The following is a 12,039-nucleotide window of genomic DNA, read 5'->3' as shown; positions in this document are numbered from 1 at the left end:
TTTTAACACTAGAGTTATTACTGAATGACCATAAGAGGATAGAAAACACATCACACAACAGTAGACATTGTATTAGACAATTAACATACTTTCGACTCATTCATGAGTCCGATTTATGTTGTTGTCAAAGTACGAGAATGGATAGAAGATGTTTTGCCATTTTATGTCAGTTACTTAAGACAACTGGCGAATAAGTTGGAACTGAAGTTATAGATGTGGAGAAGATGGTTACTATGTTCTTACATATTTTAGCCTATGACGTTAAGAACCGGTTAGTTCAAAGAGAATTTGTACGGTCTGGTGAGACTGTTTCTAGGCATTTCAACACTGTTTTATTAGCGGTGTTACGATTACACGAAGTATTGTTAAAAAAAACCTTTGCCGGTCACAAACTCATGTACAAATCCGCGATGGAAATGGTTTGAGGTATAGGTCAACTACACCAACGTTAGTTCGACGTGACTTATTTCTTAGGAGAACGTATGTGCATGAATTTTTCTTATTTTGTTCGAATGCAGAATTGTCTATGTGCATTAGATGGCACGTACATCAAGGTAAATATCAGTGCAACTGATCGCCTAAGGTATAGGACAAGGAAGGGTGAAATTGCAACAAATGTACTCGATGTATGTGATACAAATAGCGACTTTGTGTTCATCTTATCAGGATGGGAAGGATCCACAGCTAATTCTCGAATTCTCAGAGATGCAATATCACGACCTAACGGACTGAAGGTTCCAAAGGGTAACTAACTACACGTACCATCTCTCTCTACTAATTATATTTGTAATATAAGGTTTGAAACGATTGGACATTCAACAGGGTATTATTATCTATGTAATGTCGGATACCCAAATGTGGAGGGTTTTTTGGCTCTATATAGAGGCGAAAGATATCATCTTTCAGAGTGGCGTGGAGGAGGTAATGTACTAACAACTCCACGAGAATTTTTTAACATGAAGCATTCTTCTGCACGGAATGTCATTGAGAGAACATTTGGGTTGTTGAAGGGTAGATGGGCAATCTTGCGAGAAAAATCATACTACCCAGTCAAATCCAATGTCGAACCATTATGGCGTGTTGCCTTCTGTACAATCTTATCAATAGGGAGATGACTAACAGTGAACTGACCGAGGATTTAGATGAGGTGGATTCAAACTTTGCTACAACTGGAGGGGGGGGGGTGGTGTTTGGGAGATAAATTAATTATATTGAGAGTTCAAATGAATGGACCCAATGGAGGGATGAACTGGCGCAACAGGTGTTTACTGAATGGGAGTTGCGTAGCATGTAGTGTCTATACTTTTTGTTTATTGTAGTGCCTTTATGAATGATTTCATTTGGAACTCTCTCATTATGTTTACTATGTTTTGTGCTTAACTTTACCCATGAACTCTTTCATTATCTATGCTACAACTAATTGTCATTTATTGTTTAATTGTATTAAAATATGTACGTGTATACACTAGAATGTCAAGTTCCTCAAGAGCCTCGAAGCACATTTGGACTAAAGAGGAAGAAGCGAAGTTGGTTGAGTGCTTAGTGGCATTGGTCGCATCTGGTGGATGGAGATCAGACAATGGTACGTTTTGATCTGGCTACTTGGCACAACTACAACGTTTGATGGTTGAGAAGTTGCCCGGCTGTAATATCCAAGGATCACCAACTATAGATTGTCGAGTCAAATCTTTGAAAAAAAAAACTTACCAAGCGATCGCAAAAATGAGAGGACCAGCTTGTAGTGGATTTGGCTGGAATGAGGAATTCTAATGCACCACTGCAGAGCGGGAGTTATTTGATGGATGGGTGAAGGTACACTTTTTTCTAAATTGATTCATGAATATTGGTAACAAAATTATAACATCCACCTCACCCTTCATGCAGAGTCATCCTGCAGCAAAGGGGCTACTACACAAGTCATTCCATACTATGATGATCTGGCCTACGACTTTGGCAAGGATCAGGTTATGGAAGGACGATCAGAGACCTTTATGGACGTTGGGTCTAACGTGCCAAACCATATGAATGATGGAGTTCCTATTCATGAAATCACAGGATCCAAACATCCCACGATGTCTAGTCAGGGAATGGACATGTCACAGGATGACATGCATGGAACACGTATTGGTCGAAGCACTAAAGAAGGAAATGCTTCAAGAGGAAGTAAGAGGAAGTAAAGTGTGAATCAATATGAAACGACAGAGATTCTTAGGAATACGATGGAGTTCGAAAATGACCAATTGAAGGCTATTGCAGAATGGCCAAAAGAGAAGTGTGCAACTGAAGTCGAACTACGTGTAGAAGTTATAAACCAACTTCAAGATATTCCTAAATTGCAGAACCGATAGAGGGTGAAGCTTACGCAAATCATATTCCACAACATACAAGATACGGAGAGCTTCTTATCCGCTCCCACAGCCCTGAAGTTGGACTATTGCAACCTTCTCTTTGAAGAGAATGCTTGATCAACCTGTGTTTTGGACTACTTTTCAATAATAAACAATGATTAGTGTTTCAATTATGCATTTAAGTTTGTAGTACATTTAGTACCTAAAAAAAAGGTCATATTTTAATCATGCAATCATGAGTCAGTTATTTTGTCTTAGAGATGCTTGTACCTAAAAAAAAAGAGCTTTATATATGAAAACATGAATTGCATCGAAAGTAATGCATTTTTTTTCCTTTTTTTTTCATATTAACCAAGGTATCTCTCAAAATGACAAAAAAATCGTCGTTAGCTTTTAATATAAATTATAATAAAATTAATTTTGTATAAATTGGTGGAACATATAGTCTTAATTATATTTTCAAAATATGATATTTCATATGCATAATTATTAGTATTATAAAATATGGTAGTAGAAAAAGTTACACATGGTCTAAAATATTCTACATTCAAATTACAGACTGTTATAATTCAAACTATAATAACCTGCACTCCAAATAAAGACTATTATAAGACAAAATACAATACTCTGCATCCCAAACACAGACTATTATAAACCAGACTATAATAGTCTGCACCCCAAACGCAGACTATAAAAATAGATGGTTTATTATAACTCACAGACTATAATAACCTACTCTGCGCCCCAAATGCCCCTTAAGTATTTTGAAGAAATCCAGTTAATTAATTTTAACTAAATTCTTTGTTAATTTGCCCAATATAACGTTTATATTGAATATTTTAACAATATGTGATTTTTATTGAACTCTTTAATAAATTCAATGATTTATCGCATGTTTATAAAATATTTGTCCAATTCACCTTTCAAACGGGTTTCCAGGTAGAAGTGTTCTGTTTTTGTTAGCTTAAATACCTCAGCTTAGACAGAACGTTCCTAAGACAAAGGTCCCTTATGGAAAATTATTTTATAAATTTAATCTTTTACAGAATTCATTTTAATCCTATTAAAACAAATTAAAAGATTAACCTATTTCTAATCTCATTAGAAAATCTTTCAACATAAGTCTAGGTGAATTAATTTTAAATCATTTAAAATTAAATTGGGTCTATGTTTGCATGCAACGTTTGATTATAGATTTTAATCTATTCCATTAAACATATAACAATTATATTTTAATGTCATATTAAAACCTATAATTTGCATCTAATGACATTGATTAAATATAACAATTATATTTATGTAAGTAATATCATGCTCAATGCAAAGTTCATTTTCATTGAAAAATATAACACTTATGTTTATCATCCATGAAATTTAAACATACACATTCATCATTCCACCAAACTTTATAACATTTATAATATTGTATGATGCATGAACATCCTCAATGAAACATACATCAAATAATATAACACTTTTATTATGATGCATGAGCATGCTAATAAAATCATGCATTTATAAATAATATAATACTTATATTAAATATGAAGCATGAAAATGTTTATCCTAAGATGGGATTTTAAATCTATATGACATACATTATGCAATATAAATTCATCCATCAATTTATACATACATCAAATGCATAATAAATTAAACAACAAATATTAGACCAAATTTTGGCACCCTAAAGTTATTTAAACTAATATAACTAATTCATATTAATATAATTAATTAAAAAAAAATAAATTAAATTACAAAAAACAAAGGAAATCTGCTGCAAAAACTAGAGAAGGGACTGTTGGACTCCTCATGCGTGCCTGTAAAGCTCAAAACGTCGCGATACTGGGGAAATAGCGTTGCAATGCTACAAATTTAGTCCACCTCGCCTCGCCTTGCAGAGTTGCGATGCATTGATTGCAGTGTCATGATGTTGCAGTCCAGAAACCTTCTTTTTGTAGTGTTTTTGCTTCGAACTTGGACCAAAAACCTTCGTTTTCACTGATCTTTTCAGCAACTTTTATTCCTCGATCGACACAGATTCGGTTGAAGTTGTTAATGTGAAAAGGTTTTCAGTATTTCTATATTTCTACATCATATGCACTAAAGAGAGAATACAAGGGTAAATATGTTGGGAATGTCCTAAAACTTGCAATTCATAATCATGGAAACATATTCTATTTGTCAATAAAAATATTGTTAAAAGAATTTAATCAATAAAAGTATTATTAAAATTGCATTATGTAATAAAATCCAATAAATGAATCCATGGCTATAGTATGAATACTTTAACTTTATGTAGAGACACAAAAGAGGATCAAGTTATAGTATATAGCTAAAAGGGTATATAAGTATATGGGTGAGATTGGGTACCTCATCCTGGAGACACTATGGATGCGACCTACTTTGTATACTAATACAAATGACATGATCTCGAAATCGTTCATATGGAGACATACGAGTAGGGAAATCCTATGTGAAAGATGTTTGCAGAAGATCGGACCACGAAATAGTCATTTTTTTTATAGCGACCGTTTACTATTAAAACTGACTATTTCAATTAGATAACCTAGGGTAACTCGATCTTAATCCTGAGCTAACTATGAACTTTTGTTTATTTGGGATTATCCTTTGATCTGCATAGGTGAGAGTAGTTCAACAACACTACTCAACAAGCCTCCAATTTTGAGGACAAGACCAGATAGATAGCTGGAGACATAGTCTTGCAAGATGGAATTCATTCCTACCAATTCAGGGTTAATAGTTAAATTATTCTCTTAAGTATTGATTTCTGGTCTTGAACAAAGGGGCCCCATCCTCTCATGGCCGAGAGGGACATGGTTTTGTCCTAATGAAGGACTGTCCTCCAATTTCAGCTCTCAATGCTGCTCGAAATATTTGAGAAGCATACGAGCGATGGACACGGGCAAACGAGAAGGCCTAAGCGTACATCTTGGCAAATATTTTCGAAGTCTTGGCCAAGAAACATGAGCCCATACTCACAACTCATGAGATTAATAAATCCCTGAGGGAAATATTCGGACAACCGTCTGTACAGCTCAAGCACAACACTCTCAAACACATCTTCAATTCTCGCATGCAAGAAGAGGCATCTGTTTAAGAACATGTTCTCAACATGATGGTCCACTTCAACGTTATAGAGATGAATGGGTCCGTCATCGATGAATCCAATCAGGTTAGCTTCATTTGGGAATCTTTACTTGAAAGTTTCATACAGTTCTGTAGCAATGCTGTTATGAATAGAATTGAGTACAACTTGACCACCTTGCTCAACGAGTTATAGACCTTCTAGTTTTGCTTCATCCTATAAGAAGTTCCATAGAGGTTTGACCTCTGGGATGAAGTCTATGCCTTCTTCTTCCGACACAAAAAAGTGGAAGAAGAAGAAAGGTAGAAAGGGGAAAGCTAATCCATCAACTACTGTCCAGAAAGGCAAGAAAGCCAAGGTTGTAAAGGGAATCTATTTCCATTGAAACCAGGAGAGACATTGGAAGAGGAATTATCCCAAATACTTGGCGGAAAATAAGAAGGCCAAACAAGGTAAATATGATTTTCTTGTTTTGGAAACCTGTTTCGTGGATAACAATGATTCGACCTGCATAATTGATTCAGGTGCCACTAACCACGTTTGTTATTCATTTTAGGGAATTACTTCCTAGCGGCAACTGGAAGCTGGGGAGATGACGATGCAGGTTAGAACTGGGCACATCATCTCAGTTGTGGTAGTGAGAGGTCTCCAGCTGACTTTACAAAATAAATATATTTTACTAGAAAATATATATATAGTTCTTGGTTTGAAGATAAAATTAATTTATGTAAAGTGTTTGTTAGAACAGTTAAATTGTATTCATTTCTCTGTAATAAAGTGTTTATTTCAAATAATGATGTTAATATTTGTTCTGTAAAGTTGGGAAACAATTTTTATGTGCTAAGACTGTTAGCAACTAAAGTCCTCTATAACACTGAAATACTTAAAACTGTGGTAACTCGAAATAAAAGACTTAGAATTTCTCTTAAAGAAAATGTCCAACTTTGGCACTTGAGATTAGAACACATCAAAAGATTAGGAACAGAAATCCATGAAATCCTAGAGAAAATTTGGCAGTTCAAGCTGCAAGTAGGTTCACGCCTGGAAGCTTGTTCTAATCGGCTTGACCAATTGGCTGCAATCTTCTGGTGGATTTGGGCAGAAGGTTCGACTAGACAATAGAACGATTGGATGGGCAGAAGGTTCGAGTGCTAGCAGGTTCACAACAGAAACTCAACGACAGTAGAGGCTAACCCTAATTTTGGGCTCTGATACCATGTGAAAAGGTTTTTTGTATTTCCATATTTCTATATCACATACACTAAAGAGAAAACACAAGGGTAAATATAAACCTGAGAATACCTAAAAATAGACACTAAATTCTAACCAACAACCCACCAAATACACTAAATAAAGTACATGAAATTACATAATTATTAACCGTTAACCTCGTGCATCATTTAGATTCAGATTTGTTTGAACTTCGGTTTTTTTTTTTTTTTTTTTTTTTTGTGTGTGTGTGTGAAGAAAGCGCTTCCCCTTGCCAACTCTGTGAATATTAGACATTTTTGTAAGATCCTCAGAGAGGAGAAAACCTTGTCCATGAATGAGCAACTTTGACATCTTCTTTTGAGCTCCCTTGAGTCTAAAAAGGTGATTTTCCAGCTTTTGTTTTACCCTTCATTCTTCAAACAGTGTAATTGTAGTTTGTTTGTTTTGTTGTAATTTGTTAGGTTCTTATGTTTCAAAATAAAGTAATAACTTTCAAAGACAACCAATGCGATAAAATTATTCAAAACCATTTGGGTTAATATTTGATCTCAATCTTTAACACAACTCAATTGGTTAAAATAATATAAATTTCATATAAAGTCAAATGTTCGAATTTCGACCCTCAAATGTTATTGAATTAAAAAAGTAGTATTTCACTTTATATACAGGTGTATATATATATATTCAGCAATATTTAACCTTTAATTCCATCAATTCTGAATAACACATTTTGGATATTTAAATTTAAAAATATTTGATAATGAGACAAGTTTATTAATTCGTTTATTTTTTAAATAACAATGAGACAAGTTGTTCGTGCGCATATGCGAAAAAAATATATCTTTATATTAAGAAAGAAAATTAATTTTGCAATATATTTTAATTCTCTTTTAAAATAGTTTTTATGTCAATGTTTGACATTGAAATTTTCAAAGGCGAGATGCGTTCAAGTATCAACATTTTAATAACACAAAATGATTATTTACAATATTTTAAAGTATTGTTATATTATAATCCGTCTTTGTCTAACATACCAAGCTCATCGCAAATCTCAAGGGTTTGAGATTAATTATTTATTTTTTACTATAGTCTATAATCTATATATTACAATCTTCAAAGTTCATAAGAGTGCGTTCGACGTATAGAATTAGGTTGAGTTGAATTGATCATAATTGTCTATATTAGTAATAATTGTCTGTATTTGAGATGCAAAATTGAGATCATTATACGGGTTTAAATTGCAGAGTTGAGTTAGATTGAGTTTAAGTAACTTGTGCAATTTTTTGTAACCTAAAAAAGTATGTATTTTTTTTGAATTTTTTTCCACTTTACTTTTTGTTCCACCATTAAACTAAATATACTTTCCTAAATTTTTTTAATACTTATTTGAGATGTGAACATAATAAATAAAAATATATTTTGTAATTTTCTACATGCAACTAATGTACATGAGGTAGACAAAAGACTATTATTTATATAATCAGCAGCTCTACAACATACTTAATGGTCGTGGAACATATAAGTTGAACATGCACAAAAAATAAGGTTGTCATTTGTGGTCTATTTACATGTTCACAATATCTATAAATGGGCAATAATGGGCCAATTTCATGCACAAAAAAAAAAAAAAAAGGGGACAAGAGGAATAGTAGATTTTAACTTTTCATTCGGTAAAATAGTAAAACAACTTTCCTTTTTGTAGAAATGATAAAAATGAATTAAAAATAAATAATTACGAATTTGTAAAAGTTCAAATTACCCCCAACCATGCAAATGAGATGTTACTATCTTATTAAGAAAGATTCTTAAATACACTACAATTAAAATCACCTAAATTTATCAACATATCTTTAATGGACTAGAACACGTGTCAATAAATTTTCAAATTTGGGACCTTAGCAACCGGTTCATCTTTCTCAAAAGCAAAAGCCCTTTTTGCATTAATCATTTCTAACCTTGAAGGAATAATCAAATGCTCTCCACTACCACACGATAATCCCAAAATAAAACCAAACCTTCTCCATTACCCTACGATAAAAGCAACACAAATTCAAAAGCTCTCCATTTTTCGTTTATCAAGCTACTACATCGATATCTAGAAACTTCATAAGAAAAATCCATAATCTGAGAGTGAGATTGTCAATTAGTGATGCTTCAATCTTTCTTTTGAAGAAAAGGTTCAGCGAACAACCTTCCAAACATCGAAACACATCATTAGAGGTTCGAAGACAAATCGAAGGTCTTAAAATTTACGAAGTGGTGCTCCAATAGTTCTTTTGAGGTTGATTTCGTTCATAAAGATAAGAAATTATAAACTCAACTTTTAATTCATGTTTAAAATGAAATTAAAATAAAGATAATGATGATTCCAAATTTAAAAGTAAGAAAAAGAGATTTGTCTTCACTCACATGCAGGTTAGCTTCATTTTGGAATCTTTACCTGAAAGGTTCCTACAGTTCCGTAGCAATGTTGTTATGAACAAAATTGACTATAACCTGACCACCCTTGCTCAACGAGCTACAGACCTTCCAGTCCTTGGTGAAAACCAAGGAATAGAAGGTTTGATCTATAGGACGAAGTCTGTGCCTTCTTCTTCCGACACCAAAAAGTGGAAGAAGAAGAAAGGTGAAAAAGAAAAAGCTAACCTACCAATTGCTGCCCAAAAAGGCAAGAAAGCTAAAGTTGCAAAAGGATCTGTTTCCATTGCAACCAAGAGGGACATTGGAAGAGGAATTGTCCCAAATACTTGGTGAAAAAGAAGAAGGCCAAGCAAGGTAAATATGATTTGCTTATTTTGAAAACTTATTTAGTGGATAATAATTATTCGACCTGGATAATTGATTCAGATGCCACTAACCACGTTTGTTATTCATTTCAGGAAATTAGTTTCTAGTGGCAATTGGAAGTTGGGGAAATGACGATGTGGGTTGGAACTGGGCACGTCTCTCAGTTGTGGCTGTAGGAGGTCTCCAACTGACTTTTTGTTATTCATTTCATTTTACTAAAAATAGTTTATAGTGGCAATTGGAAGTTGGGGAAATGACGATGTGGGTTGGAACTGGGCACGTCTCTCAGTTGTGGCTATAGGAGGTCTCCAACTGACTTTACATAATAAATATATTTTACTAGAAAATGTATATGTAGTTCTTGATTTGAAGAGAAACTTAATTTTTGCAAAGTGTTTGTTAGAACAATTATATTGTATTCATTTCTCTGTAATAAAGCGTTTATTTCCAAGAATGGTATTAATATTTGTTCTGCGGTAACTCAAAATAAAAGACTTATAATTTCTTCTAAAGAAAATTCTCAACTTTGACACCTGAGATTAGGACACATCTGAAGATTAGGAACAGAAATCCATGAAATCCCAGAGAAAATTTAGCAGTTCAGGCTGCAAGTAGGTTCACGGCTGGGAGCTTGTTCTAAATGGCTTGTCCAATTGGATGCAATCTTCTAGTGGATTTGGGCAGAAGGTTCTGTTGGACAACAGAATGATTAGATGAGTCAAGGATATGCAAAACAGTTGGAACGATTGAATGATTGGATGGGCAGAAGATTCGGCTGCTAGCAGGTTCACGGCAGAAACTCAACGACAGTAGAGTCTAACCCTAATTTTGGGCTCTGATACCATGTGAAAAGGTTTTCTATATTTCTATATCACATACACTAAAGAGAAAACACAAGGGTAAATATAAACCTGAGAATATCCAAAAATAGAGACAAAATCCTAACCAACAACCCACCAAATACACTAAATAAAGTACATGAAATTACATAATTATTAACAATCAACCTCGTGCATCATTTAGATTCAAATTTGTTTGAACTTCAGTTTTTTTTTTCATGGAGAAAGCGCTTCTCCTTGCCAACTTTGTGAATATTAGATATTTTTGTAAGATCCTTAGAGAGGAGAAAACCCTGTCCATGAATGAGCAACTTTGACATCTCCTTTTGAGCTCCGAAAAGGTGATTTTCCCGCCTTTGTTTTACCACTCATTCTTCAAAGAGTGTAATTGTAGTTTGTTTGTTTTGTTGTAATTTGTTATTGATGAAATACACAAGCATGCAACAAAAGCAAATAGAATCAATGACCACTCTAATTACATTTAATTTGAGTTCTAAAGCATGCTATTGCAGACAAACAAAAGTGGGTTTCAAGTTTCACATACCTTTGATGAATTCTCCTAAATCCAAGCTGCTCTTCACGTCAATTTAGCTCCAAATTGTTAGTGAACCACCAAGAGATCTTCTCTACTATTCTCAACCTTGAATTTGAGTGGTGAAACTCGAATTTAAATGAATTTGTGAAGTTATTATTCTAGGTTTGAGAGAAAGAAAAAGATGAATGCAGAAAAACTCTTCTTCAGCTCAATCATCTACCTCTTCTTCTTCAAATATGAGTGTTTAACACTCTACACCATGCAAGCACTCACCAGCAACAAAATTGCCAACTCCAAGTTCCAAACTCTAGTGGGATTTGTGTGGGAATGTATGAAGAACACCTCATGCTATGAAAAATGTGGGAAAACCCCACTTTGTCAATTAATTTCCAATTTTTCTTTTTTTTAAATTCAAAATCAATTCATTCTGAAATTTGATTTAATTAATTCATAATTAAATCTAAAAAATTCAATTTCCTAAATTGAATTAAAATTAGAAATTAATTTTATTTTTAATTAATTAAACATATTTAATTAATTAAATAATTTAATATCAAATATCAAATTACTCACACACCTAATTTTAATACATGAATCCTGTTCATGTAATTTAATATTTAAATCAATATAAACTCTCCAATTTTAATTTCAATAAATTAACCGTTAATTATATCATATATAATTATACAAACCCTAATTCGAATTTGAACCTATTCAAATTCAAACCCTACTTTCAATTCGAACATTTTCAAATTGAAATTCACTTTGAACAATTCAAATTGATATTATTTCAAATTCGCTCAATTTAATAATTCAAGGTGTTCATGTTTTACGAGTTAGTAGAAGGACCTTATGGACCTACAGGTCATGAGCTCCAATGATTTAAGATCAATTGGCTAAAACCTTTTAGTTCAAATTCACCAGTATTCGTTAACTATCGAGTCACACCACTATAGCTCGATAGTTGAGTTGTAATGAACATTTTTAAGTAAAATGTATCTATCTCCTATAAATAACTTCATATCTCCCACTACTTTAGCTGAAACAACCTCCCCGATCCCTACCTTAAAGATTGCCTTGCCTTCTTTCAACTGTCTCCAGGAACTTGTTTCCTTTGAGAAAGTACAGATAAGATTAGCGGCACCTGAATCTATTATCCAGGTTTTATCTTTTACATTTTCATCTATACCGTTCAAAGCTTTATATGAA

The 12,039-nt window shown here is 33.2% G+C and overlaps 1 pseudogene; it reads left to right on the top strand.

The window, feature by feature from the left end:
* The first annotated feature begins 1,470 nt into the window (after positions 1-1,470).
* On the top strand, positions 1,471-2,465 carry LOC150033766 (uncharacterized; annotated as a pseudogene).
* Positions 2,466-12,039: the final 9,574 nt, after the last annotated feature.

Source organism: Benincasa hispida, chromosome 9 (genome assembly GCF_027475165.1).
Source record: "Benincasa hispida cultivar pf3 chromosome 9, pf3_genome.v1.1, whole genome shotgun sequence".
Lineage (NCBI taxonomy): Eukaryota > Viridiplantae > Streptophyta > Magnoliopsida > Cucurbitales > Cucurbitaceae > Benincasa > Benincasa hispida.
The sequence above is the reverse complement of the archived record's forward strand: the minus strand, read 5'-3'. Positions and strand labels throughout refer to the sequence as shown.